Below are 13,958 nucleotides of genomic sequence, written 5' to 3'. Positions count from 1 at the left end.
CTAGTCAGAGTGTGACGCATAGGGTTTCTTAGGCCTGGGTAGCCTTGCCAATTGAGTCTGTAGGAGTTTGGTGGCCGGACCAGGGGCGAGACTGGGGTCTCAGCGGTGGTTGGGAACCGTTATGTTTTGAGTTAGGGAAGGGTTGTCACACATCGGAAGGATCGAGGTGTAAGGAATGCGAAAATTCGTGGAACATGGGTCATGAGTTGAGTACCAGATTGGGACGAGTGGTTCCAATTATGTGTCGGACTAGACTCTTGTGGTTGAGTTTGGCTCTATCTGTGTGGATGACAAGCAGCTTGGGATTTCAGATTTTTAGATGGATTTCATTCTGAGTGGGACGTGTTTCCATCTGATGTTTTAGACTTGGATGAATCGGTTCGTTGGTCTAAGAAGGACCACGACGCGCATGAATTAGCAGGTAGTAGACGACCGAGGTTGGATGTGGGGTGCGATTTCAAATCGATTGTAGTAATCGCTTGGGGTAAAGCAAACTTCGTGATTTTGGAGTTCAGTGTGATTGGATGAGACAACTTGGTTGGATAGGACGACCGTGAATTCGTATTGTCGGATGGGCTAGGGTAGCCTTGGAGATTCAACTCTTGGGTCGGGAGCTGACCTGGTACTCGGTGTTGGGAGGAACATTGAGAGGAAGCTGGGGCTTATGATTGTAGAAATCCAAGGATAGTTCCGACCCGGCATGGTCGTTCTTCTAGTGTCCGAGGACATAATATTGAGGTTCATTCTTCAGATGGGTTCTGATAGCAGTACCGGTGGTTGGTCCTTGGTGAGATGTGACCCCTCTGTTCCTTTTGAGTTACGATCTGGATCGACTAGTGTGTCTGACATGAGTAATCAACAACCAATTATGGTCAAACACTTGTCCCCATCAGTCGCGATGAGATAATCAAGGGTGTGAGTGTTTTATCGGTCCGAGATTCGATGAGCGATTGTCATGGAGATATTCTGCATGGGCGGTCCGCCGAGGAGAAAGACCATTACGGTTCCGAGTTCTGGAGATTCAGAACTGATACTGCAACGGCAAGGGGGACCGTCCTTTTTGGGTTAGGAGTTCCTGTTAGTTTTGGGTGTCTTGGGAAGGAGATCGTTGTATGATAAGAGATTTTCCGGTGGTGCTTCTCGGGTTATTAGTTTCTATCGATGTGTTGATAAAGAGTGATTTCGAGGGCGAAATATAATTCAAGTGGGAGAGAATTGTAACACCCCAATTTCTGGATGTGGAACTTGAGGATTTAGTGCAAGTTGAAGGACCTGCTCGACGAGTTGGTTGGCCACAACTCGTCGTGTAGAAGTTGATCAAGACGCGTGGGTTAGGAAGCCTACTCGTCGAGTTGGCGGGATGGACTCGACGAGGTGAGGCTGTGTGATGAAACCCTTATTTCTCAGGTGTTCAGCCTATTTAAAGGACCTTAAGTCCTTTACCCCGCCTCCCTTACCACCTTTCATGTCCAGAGAGTAACCCGAGCGAGCTAAGTGTGTGTGTGAGGCCGAAAGTGTGTTTTTGGTGCATTCCTTGATGATGGCTTGAGGACTTAGAGGCTTGGAACGAGTGAAAGCTTGTAAATCCAGTATCTATATCGTGTTGGCCTCCAGTGGGAGGTAAAAAGTCTTTACCTTGGCTTTCGATTCCTTAGATCTCTTCTTATGTGAGTTTATGGGCTTTTTGGAGCAAAATGAGGGCCATTCTCGAGTTAAGCTTGCCCAGAGGGTATGAGTCTCAGATATGGACACAACTAGGCCCTTTAGGCCTAAAGCCTCAAGCTTTATGAAGCTTTGAACCGTCTTCATGTCCCAAACCCCTTCTTGAGCTTAGTTTTGGGTGATTTAGCCTTGTGAGGCCTTGCATGATCGTAAAGTTAGCAACTTTACGTAGTAACTCCATCCTAGGAGGTTGGATCTGGAGTTTGGAGCATTGGAATCGACTGGAATGAGTTTAATGAGAAAGGGCTAAAGAAATCGACGAGTTGGGCATCCACCTCGACGAGTTGATTTGGGTTTTCCCCGTTTCTGGATTCAGAGTATACTCGACGAGTTGACGGGACAACTCGACGAGTGGTTTGGGTTTTTTCCCCGATATCCTGGACTCTGAATGGACTCGACGAGTGGCTAGCAACTCGGCGAGTTGACTCGGGTTTTCGTTATTACTGAGTACTGAGGAACTCGACGAGTTGGGTCAGCTTTGACTGTTGACTTCCGTTGACTTTAGGGTTTTGGTCAAGCTGTGGATTTTGGAGGCTATGGAGGGGCAGAGTCTAGACCAACAGTTCGAGTATAGGATATATTGCTTTACTCGACGAGGTGAGTCTTCTCACTGTACTTACCTGAGTGGTAATACTGTGTGACCGGAGGGTCTTATTTGAGTTATTGACCGAAGGGTCTTATTTGAGTTACTGACCGGAAGGTCTTATGTGCTAATACTGTGTAACACCAGTCAAAATAGGTCAAAAACAATCACATGTGATTATGCCAATCATGTAATGTGATTTTGTTAAACTAGTAATTTGATAAACTTACTATGTAATTCATGTTAAAGTATGAACATTCATACATAATTTATGATACAACTCAAAGTATACATCCATACGATTCCAAATATATAGAGAACGTGTAAATCTGACTTCCGTGAAGAAGTTATGATAAACCCTAAAACTATAAATCTCTATAATAAGATTAATTTAAAATAGAATTAGAATTAGCTATTGGAGTCTAAAACAAAGTTGTAGTACTCGGAAATACCTACGCGTGGATATAAAGAACGTCAAAAACGGAGCTCGTATGCAAAAGTTATGACCTTCCGAAGATGCAGCTGTCTAAGGACATGACACGTGGCAGAAACCCTAGCCGTCTTAAGTCACGACGTGAACATGAAGTTCACGACGTGAAACGTGTCAGGGACACTAATCGGGGCTAGAAAACACGTGTTAAAGCTACGGGGTGACTCATGGATGTTCACGACGTGACCCAAGGTATGTCACGACGTGAAATGGCCCAGAAGAGCCTATAAATAGCGATCAAGACCCTTTCATTCCTTACACCAAATCTCTTCTTTCTCTCTCGTTTCCGAAGGCCTTTTTCCTTCCCGAGCCTGACTACGATGAGCCTCTGACCGTTTAGATTCTATAGATCACGCTACTAGGGTGAGTTTCACGGCCCCAATTTCTAATATTTTGGGGGAAAACGCATGCTAAATATTGTATATACATTACTATTATGTCTATATGATAGTATATAGTTATAATAGCTGGGGTATAGTTGTTCTAAATATAATATTTTGAATATATACAACTATTATCAACTTGTCAGCATGTTATTATACTAATGTAGATGTTGAGTTATACTTAGGATTATATATATATGTTGTGTGCGATATAGTTCCGAAATTATATTCGGAAGTTCTATATGTTAATTTATAAAGTATGTTGTTATTGTTAGTTTTATGACAAGATAAAACTTGGTATGTTATATGTTGTTGTTGTTGTTGGTTTTATGTCAAGATAAAACCTGGTTTTACTTCAAGTTATAGCTGTTATACTGCCTAAATGTTATGAAGTTAGGAGTACTGTTTAAAAGCATAGTCTAGTAACTTAGGGTTTTAGACATGAAAATGCTTTTGTTGTTAGGACCATAGAACACCGTCAAAGTCTACATGAGCTACCTCATTCATCAACTAAGATTGGGGATCTTAGTGGAAGTCCTCTGACCTGTAACCGTTAATCCCGTGTGAGCGAGGAAGTCGTGTATGAATAAGATACGGGTTGACGACCCCACTCGTGGTTGTTAATTACAACCCCAGACAAGCGAGTGACGATATGTTCCTTTTATTTGTTATTGTTTCGGCGTCGATGAAGCGCACGGTATTGTTTCTCATGGTAAATCATGAGTGTATTGTTTCTCATGGTAAATCATGAGTGTATTTTGTCAGAGGTTTTGTTGTCAAGAAACGATTACAGACTCATGGTAGCAACTTGTTAGAAACATTATACTTTGTCGTGTACAAGTATTAATGTTAAGTATAAGTTTCCCCTACTTATACCCTAGGTACTACTTGTATATTAAGTAGATAATTATACCTAACACACATACTCGTATAGAATTAAAATAAGATTTATACGTAGCAACTTAGTTTGTATGGAATTACAAACATTTATATTTATAATATACGAGACTTATAGGTATATACTTATTTGGTAAGTAAACCATTATACCTAGGATATGTATACTAAACGTTGGAGAGTCAAAATGATACTTTCAAAACTATACTTTTGAACTTGGAAAATGTATTATTTTATGGAGTCAAAACCTGTGAACTCACCAACTTTATGTTGACGTATTTTTAAATTGCATGTGTTTTCAGGAAGTTGATAACTATGATACGAGAAATGACGTTACACCGCCCGATGTTTCCGCCGACGGCCGGAGTGTGACATACTGAGTTATGTGATATTATGCATTTTGTCTTTGTGATTTATGTTGTATATTATTTATGTGCCTTATTGAGTTAGGACCGGAGGGTCGAAAACGAGTTGTGAGACCGGAGGGTCTTCACTGAGATTCCAGAGTGGAGGGTCCGACCCGAGCTGTGAGACTGGAGGGTCTTCACTGAGATACCGGACTGGAGAGTCCGACCCGAGCTGTGAGACCGGAGGGTCTTCACTGAGACACATGACCGGAGGGCCCTTATCGAGATATAGCCATGAGAGGCTAATTATTTGTGCATGGTATATTGGGGAACTCACTAAACTTCGTTCTTACAGTGTTGTGTGATATGTGTTTCAGGTACCTCTCAGGATCGCGGGAAGGCGCCGGCTTGATTGTACACACCAGCTTCAGATTATGTTTTGAGGATTCTGGGATATTGTCAAATATTTTGTTGTTTTGTGTTTTGAACAACTTTTACATTGGGTTTTGAGAAATGTGAGATTGTGTTTTATGTGTCTTAAAAATGAAAATTTTGTTTGAAAAGTTAGAGCGTTATATATATATATATATATATATATATATATATATATATATATATATATATGCTTTGATGCAATAATTTTACAATTTACGGATGATTCGGTTGATTTTTCCTATATTTCTTAATACGAAACTTATTTTTGTATCATATATTGATACATTTTACGTATTAAGTCTATTATACTCGACATTTGTCACTTTTCGTAAATAACGATCGGTGTCAAAAATCGCAAGTGTTACATTCTCCCCCTATTTAAGGAATTTAGTCCCTGAAATTCAACTAGGAGTGCTTGACGCGAAGGCACTATTGAGAGAATATTGGAAGTATATTTTTATTTACTATTAATCATCCTTATTATTTAGTTCTACCAAGTGTAAATTAATTCTCTAGATTTTTGAACTAATGGTAATGATTAATATTTTTCTTTATAAATTCTTATTACTTTCTACCAAGTGTAAATTAACTCTCTAGATTTTTGAACTAATGGTAATGATTAATATTTTTCTTTATAAATTCTTATTACTTTTTCCCATATATATATATATATATATATATATATATATATATATATATATATATATATATATATATATATATATATATATATATATGATAATTATGTCTATTTAATATTCCATTCACCTACCTTAAAGTGTTTCCTCTTAAGATAACCATGATTTATACTTTACTTGATAGATAATCACCTATAATTAGGATATTTCCCTCAAATAAAAGTGATTAATATTTTATTTTATAAACAATCACCTATCATTTAAGATAGTCATGCTTAATATTTTATCTTATAAACAATCACCTATCTTTAAGATAGTCGTGATCAATACTTTTATTTAACAATCACCTATCTTTACGAGAGTCGTGATTAATACTTTTATTTTATAAACAATCACCTATTATTTACGATAGTCGTGATTCTTATTGTATCTTATAAATGATCACCTATCACTTAAGATAGTCGTGATTAATAACTCATCAATCAATTATTTACTGATGTCTAGAGGGGGAGTATGACATATATCCCTGATCGGACCCTTTTCCGGGTACATGCGAACATGGTTCAACCTATCAGGTTCGGCCTCGGCCAACCACGTTTGGACTCAGCACAAGTAGTTCGACCTCGGCCAACTAGGCTCATCCTCAACACAAGTGGTTCGGCCTCGGCCAACCAGGTTCATCCTACGCACAAGTGGTTCGACCTTGGCCAACCAGGTTCATCCTCCGCACAAGTGGTTCGACGTCGGCCAACCAGGTTCGGCCTCGGCCAACCAGGTTCATCCTTCCCAAGACAAAAGGTACAAGTTTCTACTCCTTCCCAACAAACAGTGGTCTGACACACGCTCCTTCCCAAGATAAGTGCACCCTAACCTTTACCTTCTTCCCCAAGGTAAAAATATCTTTGACTATATATACAGCACACAAACATACACCTGGAGGTAAGATGATATATATATCTCTCTCTCTCTCTCTCACTCTCTCATACGAATTGGAATCGAATACCGAATATCGATTGATTTAACCATCGGAGGGTTCTCTCGGGAACCGATCCCAGAAAACTCCTGACTGGTTGTGTTGTATTTCAGGTACGAAGCTTCGGATCTCACTTGCATTGTCGAATTCGAGACCTTCATCGAGACCCGAAAAATCTAAAATTTAAGAAGTGGCGCCATCCGTGGGGCCACGAGCAAAATGATCACTGCCTTGTATGTTCAAAACATCGTTTCTCAAACAGTATATATATATATATATATATATATATATATATATATATATATATATATATATATATATATATATATATATATATATTGTTATTATGCAATAGCCGAATTCCAAAAAGGTTTCGTTCTCCTTCAAAACCCTTCTTAGGTCATCCGTTATACCCATCACTAACCACTATAGTGGTGGGTGCCACATCACCACCACATTCCCTACCACTAACCATGAGATACCTACCACTAAATACACCACTCCACCTTATTTTTTAATTAAATTTAATTCAAAAATACATTAAAAATATATAAATTTTTTTAAGTACTAATTATAAAAATAATTTATTTAATAATAATAATAAGAATAATAATAATTTAAATAAATCAAATTACTTAAATAATTAGGAAATATAAATCCAAGGTTTATTTTGTCATTTTAGAAACTATTTATGTTAAATGATTTCTGGTCAGGAGTGCTTTCTATCAATTGACTATATCTCAGGGATAAAAGTTGCCAAGACTTATAAACTATGTTTTCTTCCCCAACAAAAATACCCAGCTCCCATGCGCTCATTTTCTCTGTTTTCGTTCTTCAAATGAGCAACCCAACCCCATTGGTCGTTTCGATTCATGATGCCCACCACTGAAGACCACGAGCACGGAGAACCACGATGGTTCGGGCTAGTGTGCACGGACCACGGTCGTGGCCAGCTAGACCACGAGACCCACCGTGGTCTGTGTACCGGTTGGTCTTATATGCGTATTTTCTATTATCGAAGTCTGAATGCTCTCTCATATATGATGGTCTTTTATCAAAACTCCAAAAAGTAAATCTGTATGCCCACTTTCTCCATAAATGTGATACCTTCTATTCAAAGGTTATATCACTAGGATTGGCTATATTGATGCTTGTAATTATTACAAAATAGTAACGAGAGTAAATATACTATCGATTTAATATGATATTTGTGTAGATTTAGGATGATATTTGTTTTACGCACATTAAACATAACATTCATGTGGCAGCAATTAGAATATTGACACACATGAGCTATTTTGGTTGCACTTACATGTTTGTACAAGTTGCACTAGATATTATACACTGGAGCTTGGGTTTAGTAATTTAAAATCCATAGAAAGAGGTTGGTGGCAGCCTCATACGCAGATCATATATAGACATAGGTATCTATTAAAGTACATCTATAAAGCATCTGACATAGCAAAAATAGTACACATACAACTGTTTCCATTTGATTGCACACAGCTGTTTCCATCGATTAACCAAAAGCAAAAATAGTACATATATATGATTCTTAGGATTTCAGTATTTGGCTTCCAAACTAACCTCCGGTCTCCCTCTCCGGCCTCTATAATTCCATCCTGAGTTCGATACGGTCCGGCCACCACTGCATTTCAATACCTCGATGTCTAAAACGCTTCAATGCCAAGGTCACCGAACGCCAAGCTCCCTTTAATGTTAGGATAATAAAAGCTAAATGAAAAGAATACAAGAATGAAATGTAAATTTCAACATATGAGTGTAGCCAAGAGTGCCATCGTTGTACCCAGATTTCTAAAAGCAGTAAAAAAAAATGTAACTCTTCCTTTTAGTCCGGTGCCTCGGCCTCCAGCCTCCATCCATCGGTTCTTTGACCTTTGATTTTGACTTACCCATTCAGCAGTCTGGGTCGAACGCAACCTCTTCGGTGACTCCGACGCTCGGGCCTGACGTCGATTCCCAAGCACAATAACCCCTAATGTTGAACAATGTTGGGTCTAACCAAGTACCAAAGTCTAATCTGAAATCCGATGATAACATTAAAACTCAACCATCAATTTGGAAATCAAAAGGCAAACGACAAACCTTACCTCAGTCTTTGGCTTGTCTCTTCGGCGATTCAACTATCCGAAAAACTGGCACGTCGGCAACCCAAAATACAAATCAGCGATCTCGACCCTTTCTCCTGGAAATCGGTTTGCCCCAGCAACTAGATCTTGGTGATTTGACACATTTGCCTTGACCTATCGTCTGTCTCCGGTGATTCCTTCGACAGTTCGAACTCCGGCCTCGCCGCTTCGGACATTCGGCCTCGGTACTTCTGCTCTCTCGCTTCGCCGCTTCGGACCTTCGTCCGCGGTACTTATGATCTCCGGCCTCGTCACCTCAGCCCTCACGCCTCGGCACTTCGGCCTTCCGACGATATTTGTTGTTCGACCTATGACCCATGGTATGGCATGTGACCCGCTGTGCTTCCTCATAAAAAAAAAAGAGAAAATTACAAATTTAACCAAATTCTTTAATTACTTTGTGGAAAATAGCTAAAAAAAACTCAAATTACAAATATAGCCATGAAAATCGCAGATGGATTAAGCCTATCTGCGATTTTAGCATTCCATCTACGAACGTATAAGTCGCTAAAGTACAGTCGTGCTTTATTTTTTCTGTATAAATACCCAAATTTTTGACTGAAATCGCAGATGAACTAAGTTCATCTGCAGTTTCCTCTCATTTCACCTGCGATTTTGTGTTTTTTTTTCAATTATTTCTTTCTTTATTATTATTTTTTTTTATATTTGACTACAAAATTGATAGGGTTTAACTACGAAACAACCTTATTATATATAAAGTTTTACAAAAAAATTATAAATTTAGTTCTTATTTCTTTGGAACATTTGTTTAAAACATCTATAATAGAATGAATTCTTCAACAAAAACTTTGAAAAATATTTAAAAAATGAAATCGTCCATAATGCCTTTAAAGAGAGTTCTCTAAAAAAAAGTTTGAAAAATGAAAGAAAAAAAAAATTATGTTTTTATACCCCTAAAAAATGGGAAATCACAGATGGACGCAAAATCACAGATGGACTGAGTCCATCTGCGAACGTACAAGTTGCTAAAGCACATATGTGCTTTAGCGACTTGTACGTTCGCAGATGGACAAGTAAAATCGCAGATGGACTAAGTCCATCTGCGATTTTGATGGCTATTTTTGTAATTTGGGTTTTTTTGGCTATTTTCCACAAAGTAATTATGGGACTAGGCTATTTTTGTAATTTTCTCTAAAAAAAACCCCAAATAGCTTTTTGGGAGTGTTTAAACGTACACTTCAAAGTTAGGCCGACCTAAATTTAAAACCCAAATAGCTTTTCTTTCTTCCCTTGGTAGACTACAAAGTATTGCATTTATGTTCCTAATTTAACAAAAAAAAACAATCCATGTGAAAACATATATAGATGGGCAGATGGCATAGCCCCTTGACTTCAACATTACACATATCATGACGTATTGACCGATGTTTAAGTCTAAACATTTTTATTTAACTAGATTGCAGGCATCAAAAATGAGTGTCGATACAAGAATTTGTTGCTTTATTCCTTTGGCAAAAGGCATACAAGAAGTCAACACTATTAATAACAGTTTAATGATAATTTCATTTTATTTACTTATTTTCCTAGTTTATTTTAGCATAAATCATCTCATTTTAGTTAATTTTTATGTATATTTCCTCTTAATATTATTTTTTATCTTTAATCGGGTTCTTTCTAGTCTTTGAGTATGATTGCAGATTTTTAGAAGACTAATATGGAGCGGAGATGTTCATATTGCAGGATTCAAATGGACTTGGAGGACAATGAAGAATCATGGGCTAAAAGAGTTATGGAGATGATACAATCCTTGGGCTTATTGGTGAAATGAAGAATTGAAGAAACATGGGCTTGAGCTTAAAAGGAGGTGGAAGAAATATTTGAGTTTGCAGAATTGATTGATCGATCGAGTATTCGAGCTTTGGAGGATTTGGAGAAGACAAATTAGGCTCAAACTGAAGAAAACTTGAAGATTTGTGGGCTATAATCTAAAGGAGAAGAAGTGAACCAGTGAGCTAAAGCAGTGCAGACCCAACAAATGGAAGTGGCTCATTCTCATCCAGTTCACGCGACCTGCATGAGTTCCTGCAGGGATATTTTCGTGATTTTGCTTTTGGGTGCTATTTGAGGAAGTTTGGTGGAGCCTTTTGACACTTTTGACATCCGAGATTGGGGCCATTTTCTTTGCACTTTGAAGACCTTGAAGGCTTGAAGAACTTGAAGATTGGCATCATTTTATCATCTTTTTTCACTTAGAATGTTTGGTACAATCTACTTTTATTTTGTTTTCTTGAGTTTAGCTATGCTAGGCTAAACTAATCTTGGTTGATTTTGGTGAAATCATTTGAATATTTGGTTGAATGTTGAAGAACTCCATGAACTTGTTCTTGAATATTCTGAGAATGTTTTATGTTTAAACATCTTCTTACTACTTGTATGTTTTTATTCATGAGTTTAAATGTAATTGTAGTGATTAGTTGGCTAATTTCTTGATTAAGTAATGGGTCCTCAAATTAGCAAGAAACAAGTGGTTCTTGTGTTAGTTTTCGCTTCACACAATCAGAAAAATATTTTCTCCAACATGGAAGTGAAAGCATTTGATTCCTCTTGGATTTGGTGACATTTTGGTTTTTACTGCTAGTTAATTTTCACTAATTACATGCCTAATGGAAATTGTGACTTTAACTAAGGAAATACGTTATGAGCTTCTCTAACTATTTTTTTAACTAAGAAAAGTGTAGGTAGTCTCAAGCTTCTTGGAACCCCGAGCTATCAAAAAAATAACACCCAATTAACAATTGAGTTCCAAACCAAATCCAATAATCCACATATATGGGGTAAAAAGACCATTTTATCCTTCACCTAGTTTGGTCCAAGACTAAGACCCAAACTCACAATCAAAGGCACACAAACCAAATAATCATCCAAGGTCCACTTATGGCCCAATTTTTCGGATTGGGCCCAAAACCTTACATGGGATTTAACCTAAAGCCAATTAACTTTTTGATGGGTTTGAGCCATAAGAACTTTCCTATGTGCACATGCAAACCCTAATTGCTTGGATCTAGGTTTCTCTAATTGAACATGCATTGAATCCAAGACTTGCAATACTAGATCTAATGTAATATATTGAATCTAATCATATGAAATCAGATCTGAAAGAATACCTTGAATTACTTGCTTGATACTTCTTCTTCTTGGAGCTTAGAGTCACAATTGTCACTCCTCTAATGGCTTACAAACACCAAATAGCAAGAAGATGATCTTGAGAGAGAGGGAGGAGGGATAGAAATCGGCCCTAGGGTTCCTTGGCTTGCAAGAGTGTCGATTTCTCCATCCCAAGGGTCCTATTTATACTATGAGCTATTAGGGTTTCTCCTTTAACCCTAATTGAATGACTTAGGCCCTAAGCAATCCAAGATCCTTCTAGATACAAGGCTTGGACGAAATTAAGGTTCCCAAGCCCCTAAATTTCGTTCACCCTAATATCCATAAGGATACATAGCCCAAAATACAACTATCACACATTTGACAGTTTATGCCCCTTTATTCAATTAACCTCTTTAAGTCACCAAATTAATTCTCAATTAATATATGACTTATATTAATCAAATAATATTATTATTTCCTCAATATATTATTCTCATAATATATTAATAATATTTCTTCTCTCTTAACAAATCATCCTGTCAAGTTGCTATGGTGTCAAGTTGCTATGGTGAAGGCAACCCAAAAGGACCATGCATAACCGGGTCAAGTACTTACCAAATATAGTTACAGCCTTAGACACTAATCCAACAGTCTCCCACTTGGATAAGTCTAGTAACTATATATGCAAATATAATCCGATTAGCAATCGTAGCTCTTAAAGACGCTGTCAACTCTGATCTTATCAGTATCCTGTCCTTTAGATAAGGGATCGTATAATCCTCTGTTCTAGATATCGTGCGGACAATTACATGGAACATGGTCATACTTATTGTCCTGCAATTTGTTTCTCGATCTCAGATTCATTTGACATAGAACTTAATTGAACACATCAATTCAGTCCTGACCGGGCCCGGCACATAAGTCAAATCAAATCATCGAGGGGCCCTGATATCGCTTTTACCCTCTTAGGATAAAAGGAACAGATAAACTTCGACTTATATGCATTTATTATCCACTAATCAATTTACACACAACAATACGTTTTATAACATCAAGTTACTGATGCGTTTGCGTATTATCAATGCATAACCAATTAACAAACAATAAACCATATATCTAGGTTTTAAGACTATATGATATTACCATCTTGTGATCACTCGTGATAAATTCCATGAAGTGATTCCAACAAGTGCGGGTTTATTCCAATGCTCAAATCAAGTTCATAAGCACTCATGAACGTTGTAGCAAACCTTTGCTATGTCTAATACACTTTAGACAATCTACACACCAATTCATGACAGTCTTCATTCATATCTACTTCCAACATATGAACAACTGTGGACTATTCGAATAATTCGATTATTATCAAATAATTAATTACTCAGGATGTCAAAACATGCAAAATGAAACAATAGTTAAACAATTAACATAAGACAGTAGCTTTACTTATAAATAATACTCCTTTATTTAATCATCAAATGTCAATTACATTTATCTATTACACGTTTCCAAACTATCTAATCTGAACTAATATCGTCCTTTAGCCCAATGCTCCTAGCGTGCTGCAAATGCTTAACCCTGCTAAGTCCCTTCGTAAGCGGATCTGCTGGGTTATCCTCTGACGATACCCTTTTTACCACGAGGTATCCTTCTTCTACTCGATGTCTAATAAAATGATATTTTCTGTCGATATGTCGAGATCTACCATGATCCCTCGGTTCCTTGGTCAAGGCAACCGCTCCTTCATTATCACAGAAAATTTCCATAGGCTCCTTTATGGTAGGCACAACTCCAAGATCACTAATGAAGTTCTTCAACCACATAGCCTCCTTTGACGCTTCGCTCGCTGCAATGTACTCTGATTCGCACGTTGAATCAGCTACTGTTTCTTGCTTGGAACTTTTCCAAGTCACCGCTCCCCCATTAAGGGTAAAGACCCAGCCCGACTGCGAATGGTAGTTGTCCCTGTCGGTCTGAAAACTGGCATCACTATACCCTCGCACCTTTAAGTCATCACTCCCTCCAAGGACTAAAAACCATTCCTTGGTCCTCCGAAGGTACTTAAGTATATGCTTGACCGCATTCAAATGAGCTCTGCCCGGGTTCCCTTGATATCTACTGACCATGCTCAAAGCAAAGGCCACATCAGGGCGAGTACAAGTCATAGCGTACATGATTGAGCCAACTGCGGAAGCATAGGGTATTCGGCTCATCTCAGCTATCTCGGCTTCTGT

Source organism: Lactuca virosa, chromosome 2 (genome assembly GCF_052849685.1).
Source record: "Lactuca virosa cultivar CGN04683 chromosome 2, Lactuca_virosa_CGN04683_v6, whole genome shotgun sequence".
Classification (NCBI taxonomy): domain Eukaryota; kingdom Viridiplantae; phylum Streptophyta; class Magnoliopsida; order Asterales; family Asteraceae; genus Lactuca; species Lactuca virosa.
Note: the sequence above shows the minus strand (reverse complement) of the source record.